Raw genomic sequence first — 20,817 nt, forward strand, 5'->3', positions numbered from 1 at the left:
TGCCGCGGGACAACCCCTTTAATCTATTTGTTGTATCTCGTGGCACTTCCATGTGCCAGATGAAACCTACATCATCTAAAAGGTGATGTACATTTCAAGTAAAATTTATATCAATTTCTGGGGCAAGTTACAGTAAATCTGATGGTTTTCATGGCCCTGCCCCTTAATGCTAGGCTCTGCCCACTTTTTTGTAAAAGTGATAAGCCTGGTAAACTCCATCACAAAAATCACAAATCTTTGCGACTATTTGGTGCCACAATTCTGGCTTAACAGAATTCCTACATACACTTCATCATTAATTCTGCTAAAGACTCAAGGAAAGTAGAAATGGTCAAACTAATTCTAAGAAATCATGTCGAATAAAGACATAAATTTCACTATATGTTTTCTCTTTTCACAGTAAATTCAATATTCAAAAATTTGCATTTTTGCTCCTTTGCTTAAATAGGATCTGTAGCATCATAAAGTCATTGCGGCTGGCTGTGTAGCTGTGCATCCGTGGCCCCAATGACTCTATTGCCGCTTTTCTGTTTTTTCATACTCCCGTTTGTTTGTCCATATGGCCGTTTCTTAGATTGGGCTCCTGGCACTGTGAATCTGCCAAGTGGATGGCCTTGACAGTCCCACATCACCCATCGACAGTGCGTGGTGGGGACTGCCCACTTGACACATTCACAGCACTGGGAGTAAAAACGGAGAAGGAAGGGGAATAGAGGCAAATAGAGTTAGTGGGTCGTAGATGCAGCCCTGTTCACTATTTACAATGTGATAGTGCCTCTTTAATATGGTAACATATAGGGGATGGACAAAACTATGGAAACACTGTACGAAATGCATGGGATTTTAGTTGTGATCACTGAGCTGCCCTTCTGACCCCTGCTTTCCCATCAAATTTGTGTTTACTTCCTCTCTTGCTCTGCTCTCCGTGGTTTTTGGAGCCACCTGGTAACAGCAGCTGAGTGACTCAAACCCCTGACCTATAGAACCTTGTTGCTTGGGCAGATGTTCACTTTTTCCTGGCAGCATCTGTGTTATATTACCTTCACTTAAAAATCGGTCTCTACATGTCTTATTGAAAAATGATTTATAACTTAAGGCATGCATTTTGTACGGTGTTTCCATATTTTTGTCCAACCCTGGTACACTACATTTTGTTTTAGAGAATACTAACTGTACAACTTGAAAGTTAAATACACTAACAGATTGTTTTTGTTTTGTTTTGGAAAGAGAGACTATCGTCCAGGTAAAATCAAAGACTACAATACAGGAAATAGGGTAAGCTTCACCCATGAGAGATTTTACTTTTGCACTATACATAAGTAAGTAGTTGTGTGACACAATTTCCGGCTACAGTAAACCCTTTTAACTTATTGAACACAGACACAGAAAAAACTTTGAAAAGAAGAATGTATTACTGATGTAGCTTATTGTCACATAGATTCTTCTGATGAAGAGCATGGGTTTAACACAACAATATAATTCCTTCACTACCCCTCGAAAACAACCAGACACTCTTAAAGGGGTTATCTGCTTTCTTTTTTAATGATGACTTATCTACTGGAAAGGTCATCAGTAGTTTTTGGATGGCAGTCCACCATGCAGGATCCCCGTCCATCAGTCAACCATCCAGCCTGCTGTCAGTGCAGCAGGCCTGGACGATGTCTTTAGCCGTTAACACAGTAAGTGTGCGCGCCAGCTTCACTCCCATTGAAATCAATGGGAGAGCCATGCTGCTACGGCACTTCCTAGTTCTCTGCTGGTCAGTAAGTCACGTCCAGAGGATAGGTCATTGGTAAAAAAGAGGACAGAAAACCCCTCTCATTGCTTCTAGTTACTCTAGCAGGAAGGTGTGGGGGGATAGTTAAAGGTATGGCTGCTATGGGCACTAAATTTTATTTTTAAAAGTGTCAAAATACATCAGGAAGGATATCAGGGTGGCTTCAGACGAGCGTGTATTTTGTGCGTGCATATGCACACACAAATACACGCGTCTATTCGCCCCAATGCATTTCCTATGGTGTGTGCACATGTCCGTGCTTTACAGGCGTGTGCCTGCAAAGATAGGACATGCGTGCACCATAGTGAATGCACGCATTGTTTTCAATGGAGCCACGGCTGCTGTCAGTGGCTCCATTGAAAACAATGGTCTGCCGGCACTCCTGCATTGTTTTTCAGGAAAGGGCTTTACAAATAAGCTCTTCCCTGAAAAACAAAAATTTTAGTGTAAAAAATAAATAAATAAAAAATAAACTTACCCATCTGCTGCTGCTGTGTACCCCGCGGGGATGAAGAACACATCTGCTGCATGTGGCAGATGTTTCCTTCATCCCCGCTAGTAAAAAGAAATTCCCTGCTGCTGCATCTGCCACATCTGTGACAAATACAGCAAAGGAATGCTTCAATTCTCTACCGCAGCTGCGGTAGAGGATTCTGCTGCTGGCACCCCATCAATTGATTTCAGGGAAGGGCTTTAAATATAAGTAACTGCCAAAGGCTTTGAAGAGTGTTCCCCTGCCTGCACTGGACATGCTGCCTGATCCCCGCGCCTCCCCTGCTAATTGGCCCTCTGAACTGCGTCTTCTACCGCTAGCGCTGTCAGATGGGAACTTTCGCATCACTTTTTCCACCATGGTGCCTGGGGATCAAGTACTGAGGGACCGCCGCCGCCATCATGTTTTTGAAAGCCTCCATTTTGACTAGCCTGTAAGGCAGCATCTCTAGGCTGAGTAATTTGGCAATCTGCACATTTAAAGCTTGTGCATGCGGGTGGGTGGTGGTGTATTTCCACTTTTGCTCCAACGCTTGTGTTAGCGACAGCTGAACGCTGTGCTTGGAGACATTGCTGGAGGCAGTGCAGGACCGTAGAGGTGAGGGTATTGGTGCAGGCCGGAAGGCGCTCGTGCCTGCGTCCTGGGAGGGGGATTGGACCTGTGTGTCAGGTTGGGGCACAGGGGAAGAGGCAGTGGTGTGACCCAGAGGCGGTGAATGGCCTTCGTTCCACCTTGTGGGGTGCTTGGCCATCATATGCCTGCGCATGCTGGTGGTGGTGAGGCTGGTAGTGGTTGCTTCCCGGCTGATCTTGGTGCGGAACAGATTGCACACCACTGTTCGTCGGTCATCCGCGCTCTCACTAAAAAACATCCACACCTTTGAACACCTAGCCCTCTGCACGGAAGGGGTGCTGTGGGAAACAGTTGGGGGATTCTTTGCTCTGGCCCTGCCTCTCCCCCTGGCCACCCCACTGCCTCTTCCAACCTGTCCTGCTGCTCCACTTGTCTCTCCCTCTGAAACCCTGTCTTCAGTAGGCTTAGCAGGCCAGGTGGGGTCAGTCACCTCATTGTCCAGCAGCTCTTCCTCTGAATCCTCTGTGCGCTCCTCCCTCGGATTTCACTGAGAGACAACTGTGTCTTATCATCCTCATCCACAAAAAGCTCTTGAGACAGTTGCCAGAAGTCCCCAGCCTCATCACCTGGACTCTGGGAAGTTTCCAAATGTTGGGCATCGGTCACGACAAACTCCTCAGGTGGGTGAGGAACCGTTTTTTCCCCACTCATGGCAGGGACCCAAGAACAGTTCCTCGAATTCTGCCTGCTCAGAATCTGTCATTTTCATGGAGTGACAAGGCTGGGAGGAAGGAGGAGCAGCCAGAGGATTTAGAGGTGCAGTCCTTAACCTGTAAGGAGGGGACTGCGTGGAAGACTGGGGGTTCGATACATTGCTGGACGCGTTATCCGTGATCCACAACAGGACCTGCTCGCACTGCTGTGCTTGTAATAGGGGTCTACCACGCGGACCCGCAAATTGTGAGCTAAAGCTGGGGATCGGAGAGACGTGACGCTCTCCTAATCGCTCAGCAGCCGGCTCTGATTCGCCCCGTCCAGGACCTCGGTCTCTGCCCACACCCTCACTTGGACACCCGCGTCCTCGACCCTTGCCCCTACTCTTCATCATGTCAGATAAAGAATAGAGCAGGGCCAAATAAATTACCCCACTGTACAGCACTGACAACTGGGCCGTAATTCACCGCACACAGAGACTTGTAGATACCAGAGGCTCTATGCTGTGACAGAAAAAAATTAAACCGCTGTCTGGCGCTGATACCTAGGGGTAATTTACCACTCACAGAGACTTGTAGATGAGAGAGGCTGTATGGAGTGGCAGAAAAAAGTAACCCAGTGGATAGTGCTGATAACAGCGGCTAATTCACCGCACACAAGGAAAGGGTATTGTAAGATGCTCTACACAGGGACAGAGAAACTATTAACCCAGTGGAAAGTGCTGCTGATAACTGCGGCTACTTAACTGCCCACAAGGAAAGGGTATTGTGAGATGCTCGGCACTGCCCCAGAAAAAAATAGCGGGCTGTTTAGCGATGAGAACTCTGGCTAATTTACTACACATAGCAAATGGGAGATGTGAAATGCTCTGCATAGGCCTAGATGCTTGAAAAAAAAAAATTGGTGCACTACTGCTCCCAGCCAGCCAAAAAAGTAATGCACACAATGATGAATAGCACTAAGAAGGACTGTTGGGTTTTTGATGTCAGGATCGCTGCCTAATTGCACCCTACACTACCACTTTCCCTATCTCAACAGCAGCTCTTTCCCTAACCTCTGCCAGCATGCGTCTGAGGCGAGCCACGGGAGGCATCAGTTTAAGTACTCAGCAGTCACCTGATCCCGCCATCCACTTACTGCTGCAGATGTGCACAGGGCTGGCACGTCTCAGCAGGAAGTGGTAATGCCTTCCCTGCATGTTTATTGGCTAAAAAAATTGTGCTAAACATGAGGGGAGGGGAAATGAAATTGACTTGAGTACCGCGTGGTGTTTGTCTCGAGTACCGAGCATCTCGAGTAGCCTAATACTCGAATGGGCATCAACCTCGGACAAGTGCGCTCGCTCATCTCTATTGATGACCTATCCGCAATGTAGGTCGTCAATAGTTGATAGGGTGGTGTCCATTGCTCAGGATCCCAACCGATCAGCCGATTGTTCACCCGCTGGCAGTGCTGTAATTACACAAGGGTTGAAGCGGAAGTCTCTGCTCCAACCTCTGTGTAGTGGCCACCACTTGAAATCAATAAGAATTGCGCTTGCAAATACAAGTGCCAACCACTACACAGAGGTTAGAGAAGAGGGCAAACAATCAGTTGATCAGTCAGGGTCCCAAGTAATGGACCCAGCCGATCAACTATTGATGACCTATCCTGAAGATAGGTCGTCAATAGTATTTTCCACGAAAAAACCCTCTAAGTTCTATGCATCATTACACTCTTGGATTACTCCCGCAGTAACCCATGACATCATAGAGTGCATCATGTGACCTGCTGAAGTGCAGAGCGCTCATGTGCCAGCAAAAGTAACGATGAACATTAGCAGCCTAATAAGCAGCCAGATCACACATCATGTGACCAGAAGTGTGAAGAAAATAGATCCTAGTCAAAAAGAACTCATTGCAACCATTTTAGCCATTAATAGCAAAAATCAGCAATGATGACTTGATTAAGGGTTCTTTCACATGAGCGTATATTGGCCTGCCGTTTTCACGGTCGGCCAATATATGTTATGATCTGATGCATTGGATTCCAATGCATGAGATCACATGGCCATATTCCTGAGACGTAAAAGCGCCTGACCGGGCCAATATAGCACCGGGCGCTTTTACGTCTGGCCCAAAAGATAGTCCTAGAACTATCTTTTCGGCTGGTATACATTGGCCGCTGCATGGGCTCCTAAACTCCTAAACTGCATGGACTGCTAAACTCCCTCCCTTTTCGCTCCTCCCCTTCGGCTGCTGCCAAAGGGAGGGGGCCGGATGGGGTGGAGCCAAGCTTCCACTCCTTGTCCAGATCCAGCAATGGGAGGCGGCAGGACAGGGTGGCGCTTAGCTCCACCCCTAGCCTGTCCCCTCCCATTGCTGGCTCTGGACAAGGGGCGGGAGGTGGTGGGAGCTTAGCTCCACTCCCACCCCGCCCCCTCCTTTTGCAATCACCCAGAGGGTACGAGAGAGGAGGTGAGCCATTGAGAGGGAGGGAAGGGGCCATGGCATGGCGGACTCGGCATATATGCACCGGGGCCAATGCTGTCTGAACGGGCACACAAACATTAAATTTGTGCACCCGTTCACGAGTTTTTACTCCCTAGACCATAGCGTATATCGGCTGCCGTGAAAGCGGCAGCTGATATACACTCGTGGGAATAAAGCCTAACACTAAATTGCTTTAGACAAAAAAAAAAAATATGTGTTTGGTATCGTTGCGTCCATAACAACCAATAGGTTATGGACGCAATTATTATAAAAGATAATAAAAGTAAAGAAAACCCTTTTCTCATATTTATAACATTAAAAAAATAGTAAAAAAAAAAAACATATTTGGTATCGCTGTGTCTATTAAAGACCATTCTATCAAAATAATGTATTACTTACTTCGCATAGTGAATGTCGTCAGAAAAAAACGAACAAAACACAATTGTGTCATCCCATCTCTGAGAGAAAACAAAATAAAAAGTGATCAAAAAGTCTCATATACTCCAAAATACCACCAATAGAAACTACAGAACGTCCTGCAAAAAATGAGTTCTCACACAACTATATCGATGGGAAAATAAAAAAGTTCTGTATGGTAGTAATTGTACTGACCCATAGCATAAAGTTATCCTGTCATTTTTGCTGCAGCATGTATGTCGTAGAAACAAGGCCCCCAAGAATGGCGGAATTGCGTTTTTGTTTTTTTTTTCATTTCACTCCACTTAGAGGGGTTTTTTTTTATGTTTTTCAGTACATTACATGGTCCATAGAATAGCACCATTGAAAAATACAACTCGGCCCACTAAAAACAAATCCTTAGAAAGCTAAGTTGATGGATAAATAAAAAAACAAAAACATACAATGGGGGCAGTCCTTAGCTGTTAAAGGAGCTGTCCAAGTTACAATAGATTAGTTAAAGCCCTTCTGCAAGTATGAACATAAAATAATCAACACATACTCACCTCTCGGTGCTCCCACTGTGTCCTGCGATGGTGTTTGGTCCCCCGCTTTGGTCACTGTTAGAGATGAGCGAGCACCAAAATGCTCGGGTGCTCGTTACTCGGAACGAAATTACCGCGATGCTCGAGGGTTCGTTTCGAGTAACGAACCCCATTGAAGTCAATGGGCGACCCGAGCATTTTTGTATTTCGCCGATGCTCGCTAAGGTTTTCATGTGTGAAAATCTGGGCAATTCAAGAAAGTGATGGGAACGACACAGCAACAGATAGGGCAGGCGAGGGGCTACATGTTGGGCTGCATCTCAAGTTCACAGGTCCCACTATTAAGCCACAATAGCGGCAAGAGTGGGCCCCCCCCCCTCCCAAAAACTTTTACTTCTGAAAAGCCCTCATTAGCAATGCATACCTTAGCTAAGCACCACACTACCTCCAACAAAGCACAATCACTGCCTGCATGACACTCCGCTGCCACTTCTCCTGGGTTACATGCTGCCCAACCGCCCCCCCTCCCCCCCACAGCGCACACCAAAGTGTCCCTGCGCAGCCTTCAGCTGCCCTCATGCCACGCCACACTCATGTCTATTTAGAAGTGCGTCTGCCATGAGGAGGAACCGCAGGCACACACTGCAGAGGGTTGGCACAGCTAGGCAGTGACCCTCTTTAAAAGGGGCGGGGCGATAGCCCACAATGCTGTACAGAAGCAATGAGAAATAGAATCCTGTGCCACCTCCATCAGGAGCTGCACACGTGGGCATAGCAATGGGGAACCTATGTGCCACACACTATTCATTCTGTCAAGGTGTCTGCATGCCCCAGTCAGACCGCGGTTTTTAATTCATAGACACAGGCAGGTACAACTCCCTATTGTGAAGTCCCTGTGGACCGACAGCATGGGTGGCTCCCTGGAACCCACCGGCGGAACATAAAAATATCCCATTGCATTGCCCATCACAGCTGAGGTAGTAATGTCATGTTTAATGCAGGTGGGCTTCGGCCCACACTGCATGCCCCAGTCAGACTGGGGTTCTTTACAAGTGGAAACAGATGCATTTATAATTCCCTGTGGACCCACAGCATGGGTGGGTGCCAGGAAGCCACCGGCGGTACATAGAAATATCCCATTGCATTGCCCAACACAGCTGAGGTAGTAATGTCGTGCTTAATGCAGGTGGGCTTCGGCCCACACTGCATGCCCCAGTCAGACTGGGGTTCTTTACAAGTGGACACATGTAGGTTAAACTCCGTGTGCACCTACAGCATGGGTGGCTCCCTGGAACCCACCGGCGGTACATAAAAATATCCCATTGCATTGCCCAACACAGCTGATGTAACGTCAGCTGTAATGCAGGTGGGCTAAAAATTCATTTGATTACACTGTAGGCGAGGGCCCACAAAAATTGCTGTATCAACAGTACTAATGTACATCCAAAGAATTGGCCATGGCCAACCAAGAGGGCAGGTGAAACCCATTAATCGCTTTGGTTAATGTGGCTTAAGTGGTAACTAGGCCTGGAGGCAGCCCAGTTTAACGAAAAATTGGTTCAAGTTAAAGTTTCAACGCTTTTAAGAGCATTGAAACATATAAAAATTGTTTAGAAAAATTATATGAGTGAGCCTTGTGGCCCTAAGAAAAATTGCCCGTTCAGCGTGATTACGTGAGGTTTCAGGAGGAGGAGGAGGAATATTAGACACAGATTGATGAAGCAGAAATGTCTCCGTTTTGGATGGTGAGAGAGAACGTAGCTTCCATCCGCGGGTGCAGCCTACGTATTGCTTACGTATCGCTGCTGTCCGCTGGTGAAGAAGAGAAGTCTGGGGAAATCCAGGCTTTGTTCATCTTGATGAGTGTAAGCCTGTCGGCACTGTGGGTTGACAAGCGGCTACGCTTATCTGTGATGATTCCCCCAGCCGCACTAAACACACTCTCTGACAAGACGCTAGCCGCAGGACAAGCAAGCACCTCCAGGGCATACAGCGCGAGTTCAGGCCACGTGTCCAGCTTCGACACCCAGTAGTTGTAGGGGGCAGAGGCGTCACGGAGGACGGTCGTGCGATCGGCTACGTACTCCCTCACCATCCTTTTACAGTGCTCCCGCCGACTCAGCCTTGACTGGGGAGCGGTGACACAGTCTTGCTGGGGAGCCATAATGCTGGCAAAGGCCTTGGAGAATGTTCCCCTGCCTGCGCTGTACATGCTGCCTGATCTCTGCGCCTCCCCTGCTACCTGGCCCTCGGAACTGCGCCTTCTGCCACTAGCGCTGTCGGATGGGAAGTTTACCATCAGTTTGTCCACCAGCGCCCTGTGGTATAGCATCACTCTCGAACCCCTTTCCTCTTCGGGAATCAGGAGTGGAAAAGTTCTCCTTATACCATGGGTCGAGCAATGTGTACACCCAGTAATCTGAAGTGGCCAGAATGCGTCTAACGCGAGGGTCACGAGAAAGGCATCCTAACATGAAGTCCGCCATGTGTGCCAGAGTACCTGTACGCAACACATGGCTGTCCTCACTAGGAAGATCACTTTCAGGATCCTCCTCCTCCTCCTCTTCCTCCTCCTCAGGCCATACACGCTGAAAGGATGACAGCCCAGCAGCATCTGTACCCTTAGCAGTGAGCCAAGCTGTCTCTTCCCCCTCCTCCTCATCCTCCTCATGCTCCTCCTCCTCCTCCTCCTCAACGCGCTGAGATATAGACAGGCGGGTGCTCTGACTATCCAGCGACATACTGTCTTCCCCCGGCTCTGTTTCCGAGCGCAAAGCGTCTGCCTTTATGCTTTGCAGGGAACTTCTCAAGATGCATAGCAGAGGAATGGTGACGCTAATGATTGCAGCATCGCCGCTCACCACCTGGGTAGACTCCTCAAATGTTCCAAGGACCTGACAGATGGCTGCCAACCAGGGCCACTCTTCTGTAAATAATTGAGGAGGCTGACTCCCACTGCGCCGCGCAAGTTGAAGTTGGTATTCCACTATAGCTCTACGCTGCTCATAGAGTCTGGCCAACATGTGGAGCGTAGAGTTCCACTGTGTGGGCACGTCGCACAGCAGTCGGTGCACTGGCAGATTAAACCTATGTTGCAGTGTCCGCAGGGTGGCAGCGTGCGTGTGGGATTTGCGGAAATGTGCGCAGAGCTGGCGCACCTTTCCGAGCAGGTATGACAAGTGGGGGTAGCTTTTCAGAAAGCGCTGAACCACCAAATTAAAGACATGGGCCAGGCATGGCACGTGCGTGAGGCTGCCGAGCTGCAGAGCCGCCACCAGCTTACGGCCGTTGTCACACACGACCATGCCCGGTTGGAGGCTCAGCGGCGCAAGCCAACGGTCGGTCTGCTCTGTCAGACCCTGCAGCAGTTCGTGAGCTGTGTGCCTCCTATCTCCTAAGCTGAGTAGTTTCAGCACGGCCTGCTGACGCTTGCCCACCGCTGTGCTGCCACGCCGCGTGACACCGACTGCTGGCGACGTACTGCTGACACATCTTGATTGCGAGACAGAGGTTGCGTTGGAGGAGGAGGAGGAGGAAGGTGCTTTAGTGGAGGAAGCATACACCGCCGCAGATACCACCACCGAGCTGTGGCCCGCAATTCTGGGGGTGGGTAGGACGTGAGCGGTCCCAGGCTCTGACTCTGTCCCAGCCTCCACTAAATTCACCCAATGTGCCGTCAGGGAGATATAGTGGCCCTGCCCGCCTGTGCTTGTCCACGTGTCCGTTGTTAAGTGGACCTTGGCAGTAACCGCGTTGGTGAGGGCGCGTACAATGTTGCGGGAGACGTGGTCGTGCAGGCCTGGGACGGCACATCGGGAAAAGTAGTGGCGACTGGGAACCGAGTAGCGCGGGGCAGCCGCCGCCATCATGCTTTTGAAAGCCTCCTTTTCCACAAGCGTATACGGCAGCATCTGTAGGCTGATCAATTTTGCAATGTGCACGTTTAACGCTTGAGCGTGCGGGTGCGTGGCGTCGTTCTTGTGCTTGCGCTCAAACTGTGGCACTAGAGACGTCTGGACGCTGCGCTGAGAGCCATTGCTGGATGGGGCCGAGGACAGCGGAGGTGATGGTGTGGGTGCAGGCCAGGAGACGGTAGTGCCTGTGTCCTCAGAGGGGGGTTGGATCTCAGTGGCAGGTTGGGGCACAGGGGGAGAGGCAGTGGTGCAAACCGGAGGCGTTGAACGGGCATCGTCCCACCTTGTGGGGTGCTTGGCCATCATATGCCTGCGCATGCTGTTGGTGGTGCCTCCCCAGCTGATCTTGGCGCGACAAAGGTTGCACACCACTGTTCGTCGGTCGTCAGGCGTCTCTGTGAAAAACTGCCACACCGTAGAGCACCTTGACCTGTGCAGGGTGGCATGGCGCGAGGGGGCGCTTTGGGAAACAGTTGGTGGATTATTCGGTCTGGCCCTGCCTCTACCCCTGGCCACCGCACTGGCTCGGCCTGTGCCCACACCCTCACTTGGCCCTCCGCGTCCTCGGCCGCGTCCACATCCTCTAGGCCTACCCCTACCCCTCAGCATGCTGTATTACCAGTGATTTGATTTCCCAGTCAGGAAAGACAATGGCGCAAGCCTGCAGTAAACCGTAGCTGGTTGCGTCTGATTTTTGTACGTTGTCCACGCAGCACACACGTACACGGAGACCTTAGGACTGACACAGGCAGGCCAAATATAATTTCTTTTCCTTTTTTGCAAAGGGAAGGACCCACTGCGTATATTCAATGAACAATAACTTTTAGAACTGTAGTGTGGCCCTGAAAAAGTGACACACAACTTTAGTGTAGCAGAGTTATTAACTCTAGCAGAGCAGGTATTTGCCAGTCAGGAAAGACAATGGCGCAAGCCTGCAGTAAACCGTAGCTGGTTGCGTCTGATTTTTGTACGTTCTCCACGCAGCACACACGTACACGGAGACCTTAGGACTGACACAGGCAGGCCAAATATAATTTCTTTTCCTTTTTTGCAAAGGGAAGGACCCACTGCGTATATTCAATGAACAATAACTGTGTTGTGGCCCTGCCTACACAATTCTGTCCCTGTAGTATCAATGGAGGGTGCAATGCTCTGCACAGACGATTTTTAGAAGAAAAAAAAAAATGCAACACTGCTAACAGCAGCCAGCACAGTACTGCAGACGTTTAAATTTGGCCCTAGAAAGGACCGTTGAGGTTCTTGAAGGCTACACTCACTCCTAACACTCTCCCTGCCTATGCACCACTTCTGTCCCTAATACCGGGTGCAATGCTCTGCACTGCCGATTTTGAGAAAAATAAAAATAAAAACACTGCTAGCAGCAGCCTGCACACAGGTAGATGTGGCCCTAAGAAGGACCTTTGGGGTTCTTGAAGCCTACACTAACTCCTAACGCTCTCCCTACAGCAGCACCAGCACGATAGTACTTTCCCTCAGCTAACTCACAAGGCATGTGTGGCGAGCCGCGGGAGGGGCCGACTTTTATACTCGGGTGACATCTGATCTCGCCAGCCACTCACAGCAGGGGGGTGGTATAGGGCTTGAACGTCACAGGCGGAAGTTGTAATGCCTTCCCTGTCTTTCAATTGGCCAGAAAAGCGCGCTAACGTCTCAGAGAGGAAACTGAAAGTAACCGGAACACCGCGTGGTACTCGTTACGAGTAACGAGCATCCCGAACACCCTAATATTCGCACGAATATCAAGCTCGGACGAGTACGTTCGCTCATCTCTAGTCACTGTTTAAACGCTACAGTCCTGCCCGGATTATGGGACTTGACAGAAGTTGCAGCCAATAATAAAGCTCAGTGATTTACTGCTACACCGCAGAGTTAAAGGTCTAATAAATATATAGTGAAGCCCTAATTGTGAAATGGCCATTGACTCTACTAAAGTGGCCATCAGTGTATTTTCAGACTACAGTAGTGAATACGAAAGGAGTAAATCTTTATGTCATCCGAATACATTCATAGAAGAATAATAACATGGAAACTACTCCATGACCCAGGTATGCTAGACTCACCATCGCTTAGAGAACACCTCCACCTGTTCCTTATAATAAGACCACAGACACCAATCTCGTTGGAATTTTTTGGCCACAGCAGCCAATTTTATTTAACAAAAGAGCATAACATTAATTTTATTCACCTTTTTCCATAAAGGAGAGGAGGCCCCTGGAGACAAACCAAAAAATTATAAGGGTCTGGTGCTTTTCCAATAAAACCCTACCTTGCCTCCAACCGTACACCCGGCTCAGAGACACCACTAGCCCCCCCCTCCCCCAACCACTGGAAGACTAGAATATCAAAATTGATTAAGGTCACCCGGGATCCCTTCCCTGGCCTTCTCCCACACACTAGACCCAACCACTATAACTAACAGGGTGGTAAGTCTTCCAGGTGAGGCCGTCCCCACCAAAACTTTCTTCCACCCAACATATCAAGGACCACCCCGCCCACCATCAGCTGCCACGACATAACATATAACTCATCATTTCTTATCCAGTATTACAATTAGGCGCACTTAACCACTCACTGCCCTTTGTCAATAACCCCTTGCCCTCTTTTTAAGGAGGATGGGTGGACCACAGCTCTTATTCTTTTTGAAAATGGCGCTCCTGCACAAATCTGTCTTTTATCATTCTTATAACTCCTCCCCCTGCTACTCCCCCATCCAATCAACTCCTTTTACCCCTTATCCTACAACCCCCCCCCCCCCCCCATTCTGCACCACTTCAATATTATAATTATTAACCCTATCCTGCCTACTTGGTTCCCTAGCAACCCTGTCATGCAGGCCTTCTCTTATGGGCCCTTCCAGGGCCCTGATATGGCCCCAAGCTTTACTTATATGGCAGAGCCCAAATTAGACACGTCCTTTAACTAATACACAGTCCACAGATGAAGCAAAGTTTAACTTGAGACACAATGGCTTGTGTTGATTAAGACAACAGAAAAAGAGCTATTCAGTGGCTTAAAAGTTCAACTTGCTTGCATCTACAGCTCTGGAATTTGGTGCGATGGATTTAAATTTTGAGCTACTAGGAAGTATGTTAAACTATAAAGAGTAAAACACAATAACTTTATTTTCTCATTACAGAATGCTTTAATTCCGATGACAGATGGAGATAAAAAAGAAATTATTAAGTGTCACAATGATGCAAGGAGTGACGTGGATCCAGAAGCTGCGAACATGCAGAAAATGGTAGTTATTGTTATCCGCTATTCTGCAAAGTTTTCTTCTATTTTTATTGTTTCCAGCACTCTATAATATATATACTACACCACACAGGAGAGCCGACAGCTCCTGTATATACTACACCACACAGGAGAGCCGACAGCTCCTCTATATACAACACCACACAGCAGAGCCGACAGCTCCTCTATATACAACACCACACGGGAGAGCCGACAGCTCCTCTATATACTACACCACACGGGAGAGCCGACAGCTCCTCTATATACTACACCACACGGGAGAGCCGACAGCTCCTCTATATACTACACCACACGGGAGAGCCGACAGCTCCTCTATATACTACACCACACGGGAGAGCCGACAGCTCCTCTATATACTACACCACACGGGAGAGCCGACAGCTCCTCTATATACTACACCACACGGGAGAGCCGACAGCTCCTCTATATACTACACCACACGGGAGAGCCGACAGCTCCTCTATATACTACACCACACGGGAGAGCCGACAGCTCCTCTATATACTACACCACACGGGAGAGCCGACAGCTCCTCTATATACTACACCACACGGGAGAGCCGACAGCTCCTCTATATACTACACCACACGGGAGAGCCGACAGCTCCTCTATATACTACACCACACGGGAGAGCCGACAGCTCCTCTATATACTACACCACACGGGAGAGCCGACAGCTCCTCTATATACTACACCACACGGGAGAGCCGACAGCTCCTCTATATACTACACCACACAGGAGAGCCGACAGCTCCTCTATGTACTCCACCACACAGGAGAGCCGACAGCCCCTCTATATACTACACCACACAGGAGAGCCGACAGCTCCTCTATATACTACACCACACGGGAGAGCCGACAGCTCCTCTATATACTACACCACACGGGAGAGCCGACAGCCCCTCTATATACTACACCACACGGGAGAGCCGACAGCTCCTCTATATACTACACCACACGGGAGAGCCGACAGCTCCTCTATATACTACACCACACGGGAGAGCCGACAGCCCCTCTATATACTACACCACACGGGAGAGCCGACAGCTCCTCTATATACTACACCACACAGCAGAGCCGACAGCTTTATATACTAAACCACACAGGAGAGCCGACAGCTCCTCTATATACTACACCACACAGCAGAGCCGACAGCTCCTCTATATACTATACCACACAAGAGAGATGACAGCCCCTCTATATAGTACAACACACAGGAGAGCCAACAGCTCCTCTATATACTACACCACACAGGAGAGCCGACAGCTCCTTTATATACTATACCACACAAGAGAGATGACAGCCCCTCTATATACTACACCACACAGGAGAGCCGACGCCCCTCTATATACTACACCACACAGGAGAGCCGACAGCTCCTCTATATACTACACCACACAGGAGAGCCGACAGCTCCTCTATGTACTACACCACACAGGAGAGCCGACAACCCCTCTATATACTACACCACACAAGAGAGATGACAGTCCCTCTATATACCACACCACACGGGAGAGCCGACAGCTCCTCTATATACTACACCACACGGGAGAGCCGACAGCTCCTCTATGTACTACACCACACGGGAGAGCCGACAGCTCCTCTATATACTACACCACACGGGAGAGCCGACAGCTCCTCTATATACTACACCACACGGGAGAGCCGACAGCTCCTCTATATACTACACCACACGGGAGAGCCGACAGCTCCTCTATATACTACACCACACGGGAGAGCCGACAGCTCCTCTATATACCACACCACACAGGAGAGCAGACAGCTCCTCTATATACTACACCACACGGGAGAGCCGACGGCCCCTCTATATACTACACCACATGGGAGAGCCGACAGCTCCTCTATATACTACACCACACAGCAGAGCCGACAGCTTTATATACTAAACCACACAGGAGAGCCGACAGCTCCTCTATATACTACACCACACAGCAGAGCCGACAGCTCCTCTATATACTATACCACACAGCAGAGCCGACAGCTCCTCTATATACTATACCACACAAGAGAGATGACAGCCCCTCTATATACTACACCACACAGGAGAGCCGATGCCCCTCTATATACTACACCACACAGGAGAGCCGACAGCTCCTCTATATACTACACCACACAGGAGAGCCGACAGCTCCTCTATGTACTACACCACACAGGAGAGCCGACAACCCCTCTATATACTACACCACACAAGAGAGATGACAGTCCCTCTATATACTACACCACACAGGAGAGCCGACAGCCCCTCTATATACTACACCACACTAGAGAGCCGATAGCTCCTCTATATACTACACTGCACAGGAGAGCCGAAAGCTCCTCTGTATACTACACCACATAGGAGAGACGACAGCTCTTCTATATACTGCCCCACACAGGAGAGCCGACAGCTCCTCTACATACTACACCACACAGGAGAGCCCACAGCCCCTCTATATACTACACCACACAGAAGAGCCGACAGCTCCTCTATATACTACACCACACGGGAGAGCCGACAGCTCCTCTATGTACTACACCACACGGGAGAGCCGACAGCTCCTCTGTATACTACACCGCACAGCAGAGCCGACAGCTTCTCCTTATACTACACCACACAGGAGAGCCGACAGCTCCTCTATATACTACACCACACGGGAGAGCAGACAGCTCCTCTATATACTACACCACACGGGAGAGCCGACAGCCCCTCTATATACTACACCACACGGGAGAGCCGACAGCCCCTCTATATACTACACCACACGGGAGAGCCGACAGCCCCTCTATATACTACACCACACGGGAGAGCCGACAGCCCCTCTATATACTACACCACACAGCAGAGCCGACAGCCCCTCTATATACTACACCACACAGCAGAGCCGACAGCTCCTCTATATACTATACCACACAGGAGAGATGACAGCCCCTCTATATACTACAACACACAGGAGAGCCAACAGCTCCTCTATATACTATACCACACAAGAGAGATGACAGCCCCTCTATATACCACACCACACAGCAGAGCCGACAGCTCCTCTATATACTATACCACACAAGAGAGATGACAGCCCCTCTATAAACTACACCACACAGGAGAGCCGACGCCCCTCTATATACTACACCACACAGGAGAGCCGACAGCTCCTCTATATACTATACCACACAAGAGAGATGACAGTCCCTCTATATACTACACCACACAGGAGAGCCGACAGCCCCTCTATATACTACACCACACAGGAGAGCCGATAGCTCCTCTATATACTACACTGCACAGCCGATAGCTCCTCTATATACTACACTGCACAGGAGAGCCGAAAGCTCCTCTGTATACTACACCACATAGGAGAGACGACAGCTCTTCTATATACTGCCCCACACAGGAGAGCCGACAGCTCCTCTACATACTACACCACACAGGAGAGCCCACAGCCCCTCTATATACTACACCACACAGGAGAGCCGACAGCTCCTCTATATACTACACCACACAGAAGAGATGACAGCTCCTCTATGTACTACACCACACGAGAGAGCCGACAGCTCCTCTGTATACTACACCGCACAGCAGAGCCGACAGCTTCTCCTTATACTACACCACACAGGAGAGCTGATAGCTTCTCCATACACTGTACCACACAGGAGATCCAACAGCTCCTCTATATACTACACCACACAGGAGAGGTCCTCTATATACTACACCACACAGGAGAGCTGACAGCTCCTCTATATACTACACTACACAGGAGAGCCAACGGCTCCTCTATATACTACACCATACAGGAGAGCCGACAGCTCCTTTATATACACCCCAACAAAGGAGAGCCGGCAGCTCCTCTTTATACTACACCACACAGGAGAGCCGACAGCTCCTCTATATACTACATCACACAGGAGAGCCGACAGCTCCTCTATATACTACATCACACAGGAGAGCCCATGGCTCCTCCATATACTACACTGCACAGGAGAGCCGACAGCTCCTCTATATACTACACCACACAAGAGAGATGACAGCCCCTCTATATACTACACCACACAGGAGAGGTCCTCTATATACTACACCACACAGGAGAGCTGACAGCTCCTCTATATACTACACCACACAGGAGAGCCGACAGCTCCTCTATATACTACACCACACAGGAGAGCCGACAGCTCCTCTATATACTACACCACACAGGAGAGCCGATAGCTCCTCTATATACTACACCACACAGGAGAGCCGATAGCTCCTCTATATACTACACCACACAGGAGAGCCGACAGCTCCTCTATATACTACACCACACAGGAGAGCCGACAGCTCCTCTATATACTACACCACACAGGAGAGCCGACAGCTCCTCTACATACTACACCACACAGGAGAGCCCATGGCTCCTCTATATACTACACTGCACAGGAGAGCCAACAGCTCCTCTATATACTACACCATACAGGAGAGCCGACAGCTCCTTTATATACTACACCACACAGGAGAGCCGACAGCCCCTCAATATATTACACCACACAAGAGAGCCGACAGCCCCTCCTATATACTACACCATACAGGAGAGTCCATGGCTCCTTTATATACTACACCACACAGGAGAGCCGACAGCCCCTCAATATACTACACCACACAAGAGAGCCGACAGCTCCTCTATATACTACACCATACAGGAGAGTCCATGGCTCCTCTATATACTACACCAGGGGTCCCCAACTCCAGTCCTCAGGGACCACCAACAGGTCATGTTTTCAGGATTTCCCATGGTAAGAACACCTGTGGCGATGTCTGAGGCACCGACAATAATTACATCACCTGTGCAAGACTGAGGAAATCCTGAAAACATGACCTGTTGATGGTCTCTGAGGACTGGAGTTGGGGAACACTGTACTACACCACATAGCAGAGCCGACAGCTTCTCCTTATACACCACACAGAAGAGTTGACAGCTCCTCCATACACTCTACCACACAGGAGAGCCAACAGCTCCTCTATATACACCACCACACAGGAGAGCTTCTCTATATACTATACCACACAGGAGAGCTGACAGCTCCTCTATATACTACACCACACAGGAGAGCCCGCAGCTCCTCTATATACTACACCACACAGGAGAGCTCACAGCTCCTCTATACACTACACTACAAAGCTTCTCTGTATACTACACCACACAGGAGAGCCGACACCTCCTCTATATATTACATCACACAGGAGAGCCAACAGCTTCTCCTTATACTACACCACACAGAAGAGCTGATAGCTCTCCATACACTGTACCACACAGGAGAGCTCCTCTATATACTACACCACACAGGAGGGCTTCTCCTTATACTACACCACACAGAAGAGCTGATAGCTCCTCTATACACTGTACCACACAGGAGAGCTCCTATATATACACACTACACCACACAGGAGAGCCGACACCTCCTCTATATACTACACCACCCAGAAGAGCCGACAGCTCCTCTATATACTACACCACACAGCAGAGCTGACACCTCCTCTATATACTACACCACACAGGAGAGCCGACAGCTCCTCTATATACTACACCACACAGGAGAGCCAACAGCTCCTCTATATACTACACCACACAGGAGAGCCAACAGCTCCTCTATATACTACACCACACAGGAGAGCCGACAGCTCCTCTTTTCCTTGGTTTGTAATACATACTGTACAGCAAATTATTTTCTTTTGGAAAATAACATGTTTATTTTTTTCCTTTCAAATTAAGACTTGGAGTGATAAAGCAGAAGAGAATGCGAAGAATGTAGTATCAAAATGTAAAGATGCTCATAGCGCAATGGCCGACAGACAAGCTCATGGTGAGTTTGTTAAAACCATGGTCCTTGAATCAGGGGAGGGGCCGGTGTGATTTGGTAGGCCCATGCCTAGGGCAACAACTTTCTACAGGCCAGAGAGGACGCAAGTTTTTCATAACATTTTTTTCTGCACCAGTTGACTATCTCTAATATACCATGACTTCCTCCATCAGTGTTTAAAGTGCTCACTGTTACAGGAGCCCTGGGGAGCAGTGGGCAATCTTTATCTTTTTCAGCGTTTCTTATTCCCGGCTAATCCTTTCCTGCTATGGGTTCTGGTGCTGCACCCAATTCTGATGCCACCCATGTCAAGCCATAATGTACGTCAGCATCAGGATTTGGTACAGCACCTGTAGCAGAGTAGGAAGCAAAGGCCTGGAGCAAAATATTGGGATCCGTGACCGGACAGAAGGAGTGAGGAGAGGTGGGTAGTTTTTTTTATGGTCTGGTGTGAGGTCTGAATTCTGGGGACTGGGGCTGTATTAATTATGGTTTCAGATCAGCAATCTCTGTTAATTTAGAGGCATGATATAACCTGGGATGTCTATTAATTATCTAATGTGAGGTCTCTATTAATTATGTGGTCTTATCTGGGGGTCTGTATTAAGAGGTGTGATTTGGGGATCTATATTAATTTTGGGTTTGGATTAGGGTCTGCTTTAATTATGTGGTCAGATTGGCAGTCTGTATTATAAGATTAGATCTAGGAGTCTGTATTAATTATGTGATGTGTTACAAGGCCTATATTAATTATTGGTTCGGATCAGTATGTCTGTTTTAATTATGGAGTTAAATCGGGACTATATTATGGGGTCTGATCTCACAGTCT

The 20,817-nt window shown here is 48.9% G+C and overlaps 1 long non-coding RNA gene across 1 annotated transcript; it reads left to right on the top strand.

Annotated features, from left to right (window-relative positions):
• Nucleotides 1-1,225: 1,225 nt before the first annotated feature.
• LOC136609368 (uncharacterized) lies at nucleotides 1,226-19,994 on the top strand. Its single transcript, XR_010790046.1, has 3 exons — nucleotides 1,226-1,275; nucleotides 14,041-14,145; nucleotides 19,901-19,994. It is a non-coding gene; the product is annotated as an uncharacterized lncRNA (long non-coding RNA).
• The last annotated feature ends 823 nt before the right edge of the window (nucleotides 19,995-20,817 follow it).

Source organism: Eleutherodactylus coqui, chromosome 1 (genome assembly GCF_035609145.1).
Source record: "Eleutherodactylus coqui strain aEleCoq1 chromosome 1, aEleCoq1.hap1, whole genome shotgun sequence".
Taxonomy (NCBI): Eukaryota; Metazoa; Chordata; class Amphibia; order Anura; family Eleutherodactylidae; genus Eleutherodactylus; species Eleutherodactylus coqui.